The sequence below is a fragment of the Simochromis diagramma genome, unplaced genomic scaffold, assembly GCF_900408965.1.
Source record: "Simochromis diagramma unplaced genomic scaffold, fSimDia1.1 OVJJ01000545.1, whole genome shotgun sequence".
In the NCBI taxonomy this organism is placed as follows: Eukaryota; Metazoa; Chordata; class Actinopteri; order Cichliformes; family Cichlidae; genus Simochromis; species Simochromis diagramma.
The window spans coordinates 577,467-593,150 of NW_024387371.1; positions in this window are offsets into that span (position 1 = coordinate 577,467).

Below are 15,684 nucleotides of genomic sequence, written 5' to 3' on the forward strand. Positions count from 1 at the left end.
TCTCATGTGTGTGTTTCAGATTTTGATTTGTATTGTTAATGTGTTTATTTTCTGCTTTTATGCAGATCCTTAAAAAAACTCTATACATGCAGAAGTTTTATAGTATTTAAACACAACCTCATTTTTTTTACTTGATAATTTCCTACCTCTCACTGTCAGATGAGAAATTGTTTAATCATTGAAAAAGCCATCCCAGGCCCTCCAGATGTGTGGCGGCGAGAAAGCGTTAGGAGCGACAGCACTGATGTTCAAGCTCCAGATGAGAGAGACAAGTAATCCTAAACATGGATGTGGAGAAAAACGGCATGCATCTGTTCATTGTCATCTTGTAGGGATGTTGACTGATGATGCACCTGATCCTCTCCTCTCCTCCTCTTCCAGTTACTTTCAGACTCCGACAGACCTCCCCACCCCTACGCTGAAAACGGGGGAAAATCACAGAAATACACAGCCAGATTATTCACGGTACACCATTATTGAATATGTGACTAACACACTGAGAATCGCTCTGGTAAATCAGATTAAAAAATGAATTATTTATAAGGACATGGAAAGCCGGTCCGACAGGGTGCAGAGACTGGAAGAATACACCAACAATATATCCCAAATAACATTACAACTTTGATCATGACACATACTGTAGTTATTCATTTTTATAATGTTCACAAATGTTCCCCTTTATATTCTGATATTGAAATATAGCTCATGGTAAAATTACATGGTAAAAGTGGTTTATTATTTTTGTTCGAATAATATTACCTCTGCTTTCACCGCCTCACCCACACGCGCGGTCTAAAAGACAGTTTGATATATTTTCACGGATGCTATAAAGCCAGATATCAAATCAGTTAAAACCCACTTTTGTTGCTATTTTCGTGTCACCTCTCTCTGGTGCATGAATCGTATAGTGCATCACACTATGATACACATATAGGGAAAGACTGAATCCCTTATTGATAACTCGCAAAACATCAGGCGGGTTGTTTTTCTACTTTACGGTTTCATTGTTTCGTACACTAAATCAAAGCTCTGTTGTTAAGGATGTAAATTTATAAGGTAGGATTTTTGATGATCTGACAAAATTTTAAGAAGAAACAAACAGTGTGACAGAGAGACGAAGATGAAGCTTTTTCTGTGTTAAAGTGTCAGAGCTATTTTAAGAGGAATACAGTGCAGTGTTATTTTTTTGTAACTTCCCTAATACACAGGCCAGGGTGGATGTGGTTTTTAGCACCTCGCTTCATGTGCTTTAAACAGCTCGTCTCTCTCTCTCTGGAGTTCTTTTAATTTTTAATTAATCTAAAAGCCTTCTTGTTGTTCCTCTCCAGGAGTTTGAATTTCTGTTGGAAGTCTCTGCTGGTTGTTTCAATTTCGCTCACCCCTTAAACCACCTTCTGTGGCTGAGTGAGCGCTTACACCGTCACCAGGAGAGACGCTTCACCCTTTTCCTGTCCGTGTTTTTCCCCAAACAGTTTTGGCTTCAGTGGTAGATTCGGTCGGTGTTTCCATCTCAGTCTCTCTGTTGCTCTCTTTCTGTGCTTTGACAAGCAGCCAATGTGCTGACACCGGGAAGCGTTTAAGCGTGCAGCGATGTGCCAGAGTCGTCCTTGTCTAAGTGATTACTCTTTTATCTGATCCTTTGCTCTGATGTTACGGTCAAATATTTTTCCACTCACTTAGCTCTTTTTTTCCTTTTCTCTCTCGATCCCATTTCCTTTATTCCTCCTCCTACAGCTCCAAGTCACACATACTGTATACATATACATATACACCTGGACTCCAGTGGCAGGTGTGGTGCTTGAGTCCCGCAGGCTGTCACAGGTGAATGTGGGTGAAGAAGGTTATGTCAACACCTCTAGCCTCCTTGACACCCGTCTCTCCACTCTCTTATGGGTCAAACCACACATTTGGCAGGAGGCAGGGGATTGCCAGGGAGTTTCCACTTTGAACAGAGATGAGGTATAGAAATAATTCACATCTGGAAATAACCCTCTCCTCTGTTTCCTTAAGACTTCGCCACTTCCCTTTTGCCTTTTTGACCTTTTCTAGCTAACATAGGTGTCAGTAGTTTCACATTTACTACTCCCTGAGATCATCATCTCCACATTGCGGGAATTTAAGAGTTGACATGCTAATTTTTTCCTTTTGCTTCAACCTAGCATTAAACAGTGACTGTTAATAGAATAGTGACACCATCAATGTTTGGATTTCTTGTTTAGAAGTCTTTTTTTTTTTAACCTATGCAGGTTTATCTGCCACCAGCTACCAAACCTCAGAAAAGTAGGGCTCGATTGCACAACCAAAACAGGAAGACAACAGCACTGATTTATGTTTTTACATTGCTCATGTAAAAAGACAATGAGACAGCACAATGAAACTTTACCTGAGCAAAGGAGAACACTCGTTATCAGAGGAAGGCAAAACAGGATGAAGAGGGAAGTGGATAGAAGCAAAACATAAAACAACAGAAGCTTCGGATTTAAACGAGATATTCATATCAGTAAGTAACATAACCTTCCTTTTTATTCTAATACAACATCAGTGCTTTAAAATTGGCATTTAAAAAAAAATCTAGTTATTTATCCTACTGTGATCACAGATTTCTTTATTTTATAAAATGTCTTAATTATTTTTGGAGCATCCAGTTATTTTCACTAGTTGTGCTACTCTTTTCATTCACTGAACAATCTGGATGTTGTTGGTTTTGAATGGAAATGGATGCCCCCGATGGCATCGGGAGCATGCTGAAAGCCACATGGGTATAATGTTTGCAACAAAGCTCAAAGCTAATATTCATATCCATAGGTGTGTGATAAGAGTGGGAGGAAGAGGGGAAAGATGGGAAGGATGAAGGAGTAGTCGCATCAGCAGAAAGTTGTTGTTCTGTGGCCTGGAGACTCTATTTAAAGTGGGGTCTAGGGGTAGCGGGTGCTAAGGAGGGGGAAATTTGGAGATAGTCTTGGAGTGTGGAGTGGTCCGCAGCCTGGAGAAAGGTAGGTGGGATGAAGGAGAGAGTATGGGTGGTGGGAAGTTAGGAGAACCCTGCACCGAACCCCTCTGTTGTTTTGAGTTCAGATTGAGGTTGGAGTGTTTGTGTGCATTTGGTGACGATCTACGAGGGTACCTTGCTGCGTGGGCGCGAAATGTGTGTGAGTATGCCCTCGCTTGTGTGTCTGTGTGTGTCTGAGGTATTAATCTTCTTTGTCAGTGGAGCCCAGATGCAGGGCCCTTCTAGCAGCACAAGCCCGGACTCAGCAGTCTGCACTGGGCTCTGGGAAGTAGGCATGGGGTGTAAGGCGGGGGGGATGGGGGGAAGGATGTGGATGCTGCTGGCTGTGTTACTAGAGTGGGTTGCTCTGATGAAGAGGGCAAAGGGGACAACACACAGCAGATTAGCTAATGATATTAGCCAGAGTAGACCCTCAGGTAAAACCCAGTGGTCGCAATTAGTGAAGTCTCTCCAAGGTTGCCCTGTGGCCCCTTACACACACCTATACACACACACAGACACACACACAGACACACACACACACACGAGTGATCACTTGCATTAAATACTGACGCAACTCTTGCTCCACATTAGATTATAAACCCCTATTCCCTCTATCATATTCCGTTGCACCTCCGCAATCTACCCTTTAGCCCGCTCCATCTTCTCTCCATTAACATCACTCATGAGCCCCCTTCACTGTTTGCCCACTGTGAGAACAGACGAACTAACATGTTTGCTCTGCAGGAAACGAACGCTCACAATCACTCAATGGGAGCGAAACTGGGACTGCGAGCGAGCCGACTGACTCTGTTCACAAGTATGCTGATACGCACAGTTGCTCAAACAAACGCACACATGCACTACTACTACCACACACACACACACACACACACACAGGCTAAAAAACCTCAAAGCAGGGGGTATGGAGATTGACATAACAAGCTGATAAACCTCTTTCTCCCGTTAAGTTGCCAGGACAGCACTGAGAGGAAAGGTGTTGGTATCTGTTGGTGATGAAAGATATTAATGTACTAACAAAACAAAGTTGATTTCATCCATAGGGAATGCTGAGAACAACACATACTGATGATCATGCTTGTGATCAATCACAAACTCATTTAAAAAAATAACTCAATGGATTCAACTTAATACACCGAGAAGTAGATCAGCTTTAAGCCACTAATAAGTAAGGATTGCACGACAGCATATGCAGAGTTCATTTATGAGATCAAGCAGCTGATTAGTCAACTGATAAAATAAAACAAATCAAATCAAATTAGATAAATATTCATTACAGCTTCTCAAATGGGAGATTTTGTGGCCTTTTAAAATATTTTTCATTCTTCCACAAAAAAAGTACAATTTCAGGTTGCATTAGAAGAGTGGTTCTCAAACTTTTTCCAGTTTTCCTACTCCAAGAAAAATTTCTGCCTGAAGCACCACAATTTTTAATCAATAAAAAGGGGCCAATTTAAATTTTAGTAAAAAGAAAAGTGACCATTATGGAATTAACAGTTTCTATTTTTTTCTGTTAAAAAATCATATTATCTAAATTAGGCTTCACTTTATAGTGTCTCTTGGACATCCAGTCTCCACCAGCGAGACCTGCAAAAACACAGCATTTGCTTTTGGGATATCATAGTAGATATTTTTCACTTTTACCCCTCAGCCGTGAAAGGCTGATGGGGTATTGTCACCGTGCCGGGTGGGCTAGCAGTGTGGACACCCAACTTTGTGAAAGTGCTAACTTGAGAACGAGACTGACTGACTTTTCACTTTCCTCTATTTATAATATTTATATGTGTGTGTGTGTATTATATCATTAGTAATATTTGCGATTATTGTCCAGGTAATTTTCTATTTATTTTGTTATTTTCTGTAGCCATTGACATTCATTAAATGTACAGGGTGGGCCATTTATATGGATACACCGTAATAACATGGGAATGGTTGGTGATATTAAAGTCCTGTTTGTGGCACATTAGTATATGTGAGGGGGCAAACTCCTCAAGATGGGTGGTGACCATGGTGGCCATTTAGAAGTCGGCCATCTTGGATACAACTTTTGTTTTTTCAATAGGAAGAGGGCCATGTGACACATCAAACTTATTGGTAATGTCACAAGAAAAACAATGGTGTGCTTGGTTTCAACGTAACTTTATTCTTTCATGAGTTATTTACAAGTTTCTCTTTCTTCACAGCCATTGACATGTCGAAGAGGTTAACACGTTCAAAATTGTGTTGATATCTGCTGAACGCAGTAACCGGGTCATTGCAGCAGATTTCAATGCAAGACACCCTACGAGACCACCCATCTCCCATGCTACAGTTAGCAAGCTGCTTGATAAGTTTCGTGAAACTGGTTCAGTGTTGGATTTGCCAAAACGTGGATGCAAGAAAACTGTCACTAATGAAGAAAACATCAGTGGCTGTCCTAGCTTCATTCAGCAAGAGCCCACAGCGTAGCACTCGCCGCATGTCACTGGAGAGTGGCATTAGTCGAACATCCCTTCGGTGGATATTAGCTACTCACAAATGGCACCCTTACAAACTCCAGCTACTGCAGCATCTCAACGAGGATGACCCAGATCGGCGCACAGAATTTGCAGAATGGACAAAACAAAAATTGGAACAGGACCCTCAGTTCACACAGAAGATTTTGTTCAGTGATGAGGCAAACTTTTATGTGAATGGTGAAGTTAACAAACAAAACCACCGCTATTGGTCTGACACTAACCCACATTGGATGGATCCCTCCAAGACTGTTGAAACAACAAAAGTGATGGTTTGGTGTGGTATATGGGGTACAACGATAGTGGGTCCATTCTTCATCAATGGAAACCTCAAGGCCACTGGATATTTGAAATTGCTACATGATGATGTGTTTCCCTCTTTATGCACTGAAGCTGGCACGTTCCCTGAGTTTTTCCAGCAAGATGGTGCACCACCACATTATGGGTGCCAGGTCCGAGCATTCCTAGATGAACAGTTTCCTGGAAAGTGGACTGGTCGTCGTGGGCCAGTTGAATGGCCCCCAAGGTCTCCCAATCTGACCCCCTTAGACTTTTATCTTTGGGGTCATCTGAAGGCAATTGTCTATGGTGTGAAGATACGAGATGTGCAGCACCTGAAACTACGGATACTGGATGCCTGTGCTGGCATTTCTCCTGCGGTGTTGCTATCAGTGTGTGAAGAGTGGGAGAAGAGGGTTGCATTGACAATCCAGCACAACTGGCAGCACATTGAACACAAGTGGTCAGAAACTTGTAAATAACTCATGAAAGAATAAAGTTACGTTGAAACCAAGCACACCATTGTTTTTCTTGTGACATTACCAATAAGTTTGATGTGTCACATGGCCCTCTTCCTATTGAAAAAACAAAAGTTGTATCCAAGATGGCCGACTTCTAAATGGCCACCATGGTCACCACCCATCTTGAGGAGTTTGCCCCCTCACATATACTAATGTGCCACAAACAGGACTTTAATATCACCAACCATTCCCATGTTATTACGGTGTATCCATATAAATGGCCCACCCTGTACATTCACTGACCACCTTATTCTGAAGGCAGAAGAGGATTTGACCTCTTTCGTCTTCAGAACTGCCTTCATTCTTTGTTACATAGATTTAAACAGATGTTTGAAAACATTCCTCAGATATTTTGATCCATACTGACATTTTAGCATCATATAGTTGTTGGGGATTTGTTGGCTGCATGTTAATGATGTGTGCCTTGTATTTCACCACATACAACAGATGCTCTGTCAGGTTAAGTTCTGGTGACTGTGGAGATCATTTAAGTATATTGCACTCAATGTCATGTTCACTAAACCAGCTTGAGATGATTAGAGCTTTATGACTTGGAGATATCCTTGCATCCAAGTATTGTGGCAGGAATTGAGACCCAAAAGATCAGCTAATTTCTTTTCAATCCTATTTTGTCCAATTTTGGTGAGCCTCAGTTTCTTGTTTTTCGTTGACAGGAGTGGCATCAGTGTGGTCTGTGGTCTTATGGCGCTGTTACCCATCTTCTTGATGGTTTGGCATATTGTGTGTTCATAGATGCTCTTCTGCATACTTTGGTTGTAACGAGTTGTTATTTGAGCTACTTTTGCCTTCATTATCAGATCTCTAACATCAACAAAGCATTTTTGTCCACAGAAATGATGCTCATTGGATACTTTCTCTCTTTTGGACCATTCTCTGAAAAAATCCCAGTAGATCAGTAGTGTCTAAAATACTCAGACCAGCCTGTCTGTCACCAACAACCATGAACATTCAAAGTCACTTAAATCACCGTTATCCCAATTCTGGTGCTTGGTTCGAACTTCAGGAGGTTCAAAGTCTTGACCATGTTTTTACCATGGCTGATCAGGTATTTGTCTTAATGAACAATTGAACAGGTGTATGCAATAAAATGTATTATTATTTAATACATGCATTTATTTAATGCCTTATTTATTAAGAGTCGAGTTCAGCATTATTGTAACTGTATTGTAATTACTGAATTTAGTACAGTAACAACGTCCCGTTACTGCACTACTGAAAGATTTAATGTGATTATAGTAAGATGTTACTTTGGAATATGTTACACCCCACACTGCCTGCATGCGACCGCAAAGTTCATCCCTGGTAGCCACTGTTGATTGACTAACCACTCTGATTGGCTGACTCTTGCAAACAAAAACTGTAAACAGAACGTAATAATAATAATGGATTGCATTTATATAGTGCTTTTCGAGAACCTCAAACTGTACAATTCCATTATTCATTCACTCTCACACCACGTAGGTGGTGCTGCTGTGCTCACAGGCAGAGTTGTACGCAAAGGTTGATCAAACACAGGGAAAAGAGTAGAAAAAACTTTGGTCATGCTTAATATGGGCATCATACAGTATATATAATCGATAGAATAAGTAGAACCAGGGCAGGTGATAGGGTCATAGGGTCCTTGCAGGTGGGACCAAGGCTCAAAAGACAAAGTCTAGGGATTCAGCTTTAATTTTCATTCTTTCTGTTTTTATTTTGTTGGATTTTTTTTCTAAGACTTTTTATTAAATGTCTTTTTCTTCCCTACCTGTCCTGACTACATTACTGCTTCTAAAACATCCTGTTTAAAACTTTCTGGTGCCATCCAACAACTTCTTCCCCTCACACAGTGTCAGAATAAATACACACAATGATAATGTCTTCATATACCTCGATGTAAAACCACAATCAGTGTGAAACCTGCCAATGCACACCAGCACTTTAGATTTCTTTTGACTGACATGATGAGCTGCTTGTCATCTTTCTTTTCAGCTGAGCAGATCTTCTCTTGCAGTTTATCATATCTGAAATAAATCTTTCCTCAAATTGACAAACACACTGCTCTCGCACAGTGGGAAGTGTTACTTTTCCTCCCTCTACATCTCTGTAAAGTGGTGATCACCACTTAGAATTACACACACAACCTGGCTTTCCTGTGACAAAGTGATGAATTGTAAGAGCTTAGAAAACATCTCTTTTGCCCTGACTCTTTCTGTCTCTCGCTGGCTCAGAGAAGCATCTTTCTGTAGTCCCTTGCTGGTATTTTTCTCACAGCGTCTTAATTTTCTCTCATTTGTCTGTCTGTCTTTTTTACAGAGAAAGACAAACTGTCCTGCAAAAGGGGTAACATTATTTTCACTTTAATAATAAGGTTAAATTACTGATCTTTACAGTGTGTACGCGTGTGTAAATGTGTGCTTTTACTGCTTCCCTTGGCTTGTCAGCTGTGTCTCTATTTTTTATATGACCTTCTTTCTTATAATGCTACTTATCTTATCCAAAAGACCATCAGGCTGGGCGATTAATTAAGGTGCTGTATCCCTCCAAGTGATGGCTTCCTCTTCCTTCTTCTCTTGCTTCTGTCCCTCCCTCACTTGCTCCGTCTGCAGGAGATTAAACCGAGACCAGCTCTACTTTTCTTTCTCCTTCTGTCCATCATAGTGAAAAATTACCTTTTAGTCTTCTCCTTAATCGCGCTGGCCACAGAGCAATCAGACAGGAAATAATGGCTCGGCGTCTGGCTGTGCAGGCCCTCGACTACAATGCTTCAAGACTGGACTGAGGTGAGAATGGGGAAACCTCATATTAATGACTCCTTGTAAGTGTCATCTTTCTAGAAATACAGATAGTGTAAAACTATCGTGCTGTCAAACCTTGGTGGAAATACATTTATAAATGTTGGACTGCTTCTCAGAGCACTCTCTTGAGTCAATTTTCTCCTGCTTTTACCCTCCAGATCTACATCCCGCCTTCCTCATTTGTCATTTATTCTCTTCTCTGAGAGCATTTGTCCAGAGTTTGTCTGACTTAAAAGAGAATTGAAAATTTGGACCCGCTCTGAGCTCAAAGCTAAAAGCAATATTTATTTTTTAAAGTTTTGATCTCCGCAAAAAAACTTCAAACTACAAGCAAGATGTTTCCTTTCTCATTCGCTAAAAACTTCTTCCTTCTTCATCAGGAGCCATTTCTGCTGCCCGATCATCTCTACTTTTTCTTCTCGGCTCTTTCAGTTTGATTCAGTGTGAATTAATTGTTCCTCATATGGGAGACGGCACACGATTAGTCTCAATCCTGATAATGGCGTGTGGCTTGGCCGCGGGGAATACACTGCCAATTTGCTCACAGCGCATCTGCCAAATGATTGGTGTTTACACGCCACATCCCCCGAGGAGTGTTTGTCACAACGCCACTTCTTACATCTCAATAACGCACACACTCCCGAGGCAGATGTCATGAAAGACGCACACCAGCTCACTTGCATCTGCACTGACACAATCTCAAGCAGGTAACACGTGCTGGACTGCATTTATTGCACTGACTTTTGGGCTTATACATATTTTTTCCCTAATTTTCTTAATTCGTACATGACACAATCCTCTCTCTCAAACAGTTTAACTCCACACCCCCACCTGCCTGCTCGCCTAAACCTTTCCTCCTTCCTTCATATCTCCTCCCTAACACAGTGCTTCTTCTCTGCTGTCCCATTAATCACCCCTCTCTAATTAACAGGCCCACTGTTCCCAGTCTTCCCACTGCTCCCACTCCACACCTGGCCCAGCCCTGCTGCCCAGCAGGCATGCAGCGCACGCCAACCCTCAAACGCATATATGCACACGGTACAAACTGGAGCGCAGCTGGCAACTGACCACCACTGAATTGGGCTTTAGTAAGCAAAATTGGTGTATAATACAACAAGAATTGAATAATGCTGCTTAACATTAAAGTTTTGTTTTAAATATTGTTGTAAAATGTAAAGGATGAGGTAAAGTTCCTTTACTGGACACTTTCTACCCGTTGCCTGCTTGTCTTTCTCGCCCATTCATTCATGATGTTATCAGTCCTATCTTCCTTATAATAACTCAGCTGTTCACCCCTTTCCTCACCTCCTCCCCTTTCATTTTTACAACAGACCTCACCCACACCGTCTTTGACTCACATCCGATTTCCTCCTCCTTTCCCACCTTCTCCCTGTCCGCCCCCTGTTAGCCAGGGTGGCCCGGCATTGCAGTAATGCCATCTGCCAGCGCAGCATGCCCACAGCCACGTGTCCATGCACACTTGCCCACAGACTTACACGAACACACGCACACAAATACAAGCTTGGCAAGGACACCTTCCAGCGCAGGATACACCAGTATCCACGCTTCCGCCACCATATCACCATAGTCCCACGCATTGTGTAACACACACACACGCGCACACTAGCACAGCTCTGTTGAGTCACACGCTTCATCCGTCTCCCAACAGGGGGAGCCGGGGAGCATCTGCTGGAGCTAAGACGGGAGTCAGACCGGCTGCACTTACAGTAAGAGAGCAGATCATTGCAGCAGGCACATAGTGCCTAATCATAGACAAACAGAAGAGAGATGACCACATGGGTGTGTGTTCCACACCGACTACAAATGAAGTAAAATAAAGGAACGCAAACTAGCAATTACATGCAAATGCACATTTTTGAGGTAGCAGTCTATGGGAAATTTTTGCGGCCTCCTAAAACATTACATTACCGTGTGCTGCAAAAGTGCTTCAGATGTTTGGTAGCTTAAAAAAAAGGTACATAGATAGAGAAATATGAGGGCAAAAACAGTGTTGTCCCACTTGGGAATGTGTGGATAGAGACAAATATGCTTTCATTTCACATGATTAAGTCTGGCTAGAAAGAAGTTTGTTATTGTTGTTTGACGAGTTTTTTTTTTTTTGTATTTATATGTGTGCTCACAAATATAAATGGGTGAAGATATGTCATGTCATAGCATGACAATGAAAAGCACCGTGCAAAAAGACACGTAAGGAAGTATTGCTACATGTTTCCCCTCTGATTATTTATTTAATTCAATAATTTATTTAAATCTTCTCTTGTTGACATTGAACAAGACAGAAGCAGAATTCACGGGAAACGCAGCAATTAGCAAATGAGCTCTAGGATGTGTTGCTGCTCGAGCTGCGTTTTGGTGCCGCATCGGGCTGCTGGGGGTGGCAGAATGAGTGTGTGCGCGTCTCGGGGGGGTGAGGGTGGTATAGTGTGTACTTACAGTGTGTGTGAGTGTGGTGCGCTCCCAGGTGCGAGTGGGGGTCTGTGGCAGTATATTTATTAGCGGCTGTCAGGGAGGTGACACTTTGATGAATGGTGCAGAGTAATCAGGGCTGGGCTGTGACAGGCTGCACTCACAGCCTTCTACCTGCCAAACAACCCAATCACATGCGCTCATATGCACACTTGCATGCGCTTACCCCCCAAACACACACACACACACACACACACACACACACACACACACACACACACACACACACACACACACACACATATATCCAAATGCATTTAATTCAGCACACAAATGTTGCTGTATATGCACGTGTTCAAACACAACCTTCCGTAAATATCCCCTCGCCGCCACCAGATGAACTAAGTCATCAGCGTCCCCTCATCGGCTCCTCTTTTAACAGCCCTTGCTCAGTCCTTTCATGTGACTCTTTCGCATTACAGTCATCTCCGCTGTGACACTGTGGTTTGAAGGAGGACATTTTTCAGGAGATAATTGAAAAGGATAAATTAGGTCGAGATAGTTTGAGTGGAAAAGACAAAGAGACAGAGCAATTTGGGGGGAAAATTTGCAGAGCTTTGTTGTTTTTTAATTGCCGGTGAGAGACAAGGTAGCCTTAATTAGTCCTTGTCTATCTCCTGTTGTACTGGAGGGTCATATTTCTGTGACTTTTGGCTAATTAGTCAACTGCTGCAGACGTAACACCTACTTTCCCCCTATAGGATGAGAAATATCCTCCAGTGGTGAGTGGGAGAATTTAGGTTTGGTAAATTACCCAAGTTTTCCATTTTTGTTCAGCAGAACTGCAGTTGTCTTTTTTTTCTTCTTTCATCCGTTCAGTTCTATCTGTGTTCTTCCATCATTTAAAAAATGTCCAAACAACTGAGAAATTAAGCAACTGCTATGTGCTGTCCTTGGAAAGAAACCGCAGCAAATACAACTGAAACACTAAATGGAAATCATTACTTCTCAGCAAGTTTTTAATGCATCCAAACCAGCAAGTAATGAGAGGTTGTAATCAAATAATTTCACTGAGGTTTGGGTTTCCAAACAGTTTTCCACTGATTCTATCGACAAACCACAGTCTGGCCCTAAAGAGAGGAGACCAGAGGGGTGTGTGTGTGTGTGTGTGTGTGTGGGTGTGTGTGTGTGTGTGGGGGTGTGTGTGTGGTGGGGAGGAAAGAAGAGAAGAGAGGGAGACAGATGAGAGAATGAAAAGACAAAATGAGAAAAGACAGAGAGAAGAGAAAAAGAGATATGGGATAGGAGAATATATGAGCCAAGAAAGGAGGACTCGTGTACGTTTCTGAGTTTCTCTCTCGCTGTCTTTTAACAAGCTACGGGATGGGAGCCGCTCACACATATACTCACTTCATATGAGTCTGTATGTGCACCTTCTGTAAAACCTCAGAAAGAGGATGATCCTCACTTGATAGCACAGGAGCCGTCCACTCCTACTCCTCCCTTTTTCCTCTCTGTCCCAAAATTGCATTTTGCCACTGCCAATAGGGTGAGATCATTTTACCCCATTTCCAATGCTAGAACACTGATCAGCATATAAGCATTATTATCTAAACCCATTTATGGATTTAACAAATATCACGAAATTATATGTTCGGATGGACATTTTCTGTCTGTGGTTTTAGGCTGAATTGAGAGGTGATTTTGAATATTGCTAAAGAAGAAATATGACCATTTTTAAAGTTATTACAGTTTATATTAGATCATCAACTGCTTCAATGAGTGAATAAACATTTGCACAAAATTAAATGAGCGTACTAATTAATGACAGAATGAATGAATGGACTGAAAGGATTCTCCCTTTCTCTCAGTAGAGGATTCACTGCAAGGTTGAGTGAGCATTGACGGAGTAACACTTATTCTCTCTGTCAACCAATGGAAATCAATTGGGTGGTAATTGCAGTATTTGACCCCTCTCCTGTCTCCACCACATCCCATCTTCTCTCTGTCCATACATCCTCCACACTCTGACCATAACGACGGGTCTGAGACAGTCAATTCATTTTATACACTGGGCATTTCCCCTACCAACTAGATTAATGCGATATATTTAATCGGGCATGATAAAATCTGTGAGGCAAAAAAAAAGACAAACAGGAAAAGGAGGATGAGGGGGAGTGTGGACAAAGTTAACAAATTCGGGGAAAGGGAGTGGTGAATTAAGACTGGGAAGAGTTTACAGAAGCTTCTTATTGCAGTCTGTGTTTTCGTGCGTGCGCTTTCCTTTATGTGTTTAGGTTAGAGATGGCTGGTCAGATGGGTAATGAGTGACCCTTCCTCCCTGGCATGGTTCTGCCGTCACACCAATATTAATCTTCCCACATCACCCCCTCTTCTGAACCGACAGCAAGCCTCTCGGGACTGTGCGCACAGACACACACACAGGCATTGATGCATAAACGAGGTGGCAATGATGAATGGAGATGTTCCTATGATCTGTTTAATAAGTGTTAGGCAGGGCACTCTCAGAGCAATGGGGAAAAAGATGGCTTATATACATATCTGCAAATGGAGCCAAAATTGACTGCATTTTACTACATTTGCAGTGATCACCAACAGAAAGCAGCGCTCATGATGCACAGGGAGGTATTATGTGGAAAGAATTTTGTATTTGTTGCACCTGACTCAGTCGATTGAGGAAAAATATATTTGATAAATAAACAGTTACTTTACTTGGGTAATATTTAGGTAATTTTCTTGGGTTTTTTTCTTTTTCTTCATTGTGGTCAAATAGCACCTTTTGTCACATGTAAATATGATTATTGTTGCATTTTGGACTTTGGACGACAGACAGAACGAGATTTAAAAACATCACCTTTTTACCATTTCACACGCCTAAACATTAATCAATATTGATGATTAGCAGTTGCATATGTATGTATTGAAGTACTGCATTACTGTGTCAACTAGCATGGATCAACCATGAAAAAAATTGGCCCCACCTGTTGAATCTGTGCATGTGTTTGCATGGTAGCTGCTGGGAAGGGTTGAAGGTGCCAGAGCTGTGAACATTAAGAGTCAAACTGACAGTCTGTCAGGATTTCCCAGGCAGAGCTGACATCTCAAACAACCAGCAAATATCCACATACAGCAGATGTTAAATTAATCATGCCAAGCGCTGATTTCAGTCTGAGTTCATGAATGCAGTACAGTCAACACATATGTCATGTAAACACTTTTATGTCATAAAAATATTAACATTATCATTTAAATGATAACAGGTCAATTGAAAGTGACAAGATTGAATCTTCAAAAATGAGTGTTGGGTTAACTGTTGCTGTAGCTCAGTCTATTTTAAAGTGTAGCAGTCAGGCTGCTGGGTGCATGCAGATGTACTGGTTCTAGAGAACTTCAAGAGCTCCAATCTCTTTTATGTGCTCACTAATCTAATCTATTTAGTAGTTTGTTTAGTAGTTTGCATTTGCATGTCTTTATCTTCTTATCTGTTTGAGTTCCCTCCTTTTCTCTAGCTCTGAGCTTAGACTTCACCTCTCAGAAGACCCTTGGTTTTATTTTTTTCTCTCTCTGTTAAGAGCCTGGTCATGGAAGCTTGGGTTCTGTGTTGGCTGACAGCTGCTGCTGCGTGCCTTTTTTTTCCTCTCCCTCCCTCTCTTCCCCCTCTTCTTCTTTCTTTTAAACACGCGTCCTCATTTCTAAACTATCTATCATGCTGGCAGGGCCAGTGGGGCCTTTAAACTGTGGGATTGGCACTTTCTCAGCTGCTGAGCTGGAAAAGGGGGCTGCTTGCAGACTGAGACACAAGCAGTAGGCCAGCCTGCTGCAGGCGGGAGGAACAGGAGGTCTGTGCGAATGCAGGTGGACTGACGGTACACCTTCGTTCCTTGAGTTTGCGTATGTGTTGAGGTGCATGTACCTGTGAAGCTTTTGTGCTAAAAGAGCTCCTGCTGTGATCCAAAACACTCCTTATTTTAAGGCTGTTGAGTTTGAGATTTTGCTAATGCTGCTAGAAAACCCTCACTCTCAAACAAATAAAAAAAAAAAAAAGTTCAGTGGAGTAAAGAGTCGTTTTAGGAAATTAATTGGAAAGGAAGTTGATGGTTTTGAGATGGGACTGTGAAACAGAGTGTGCGTAT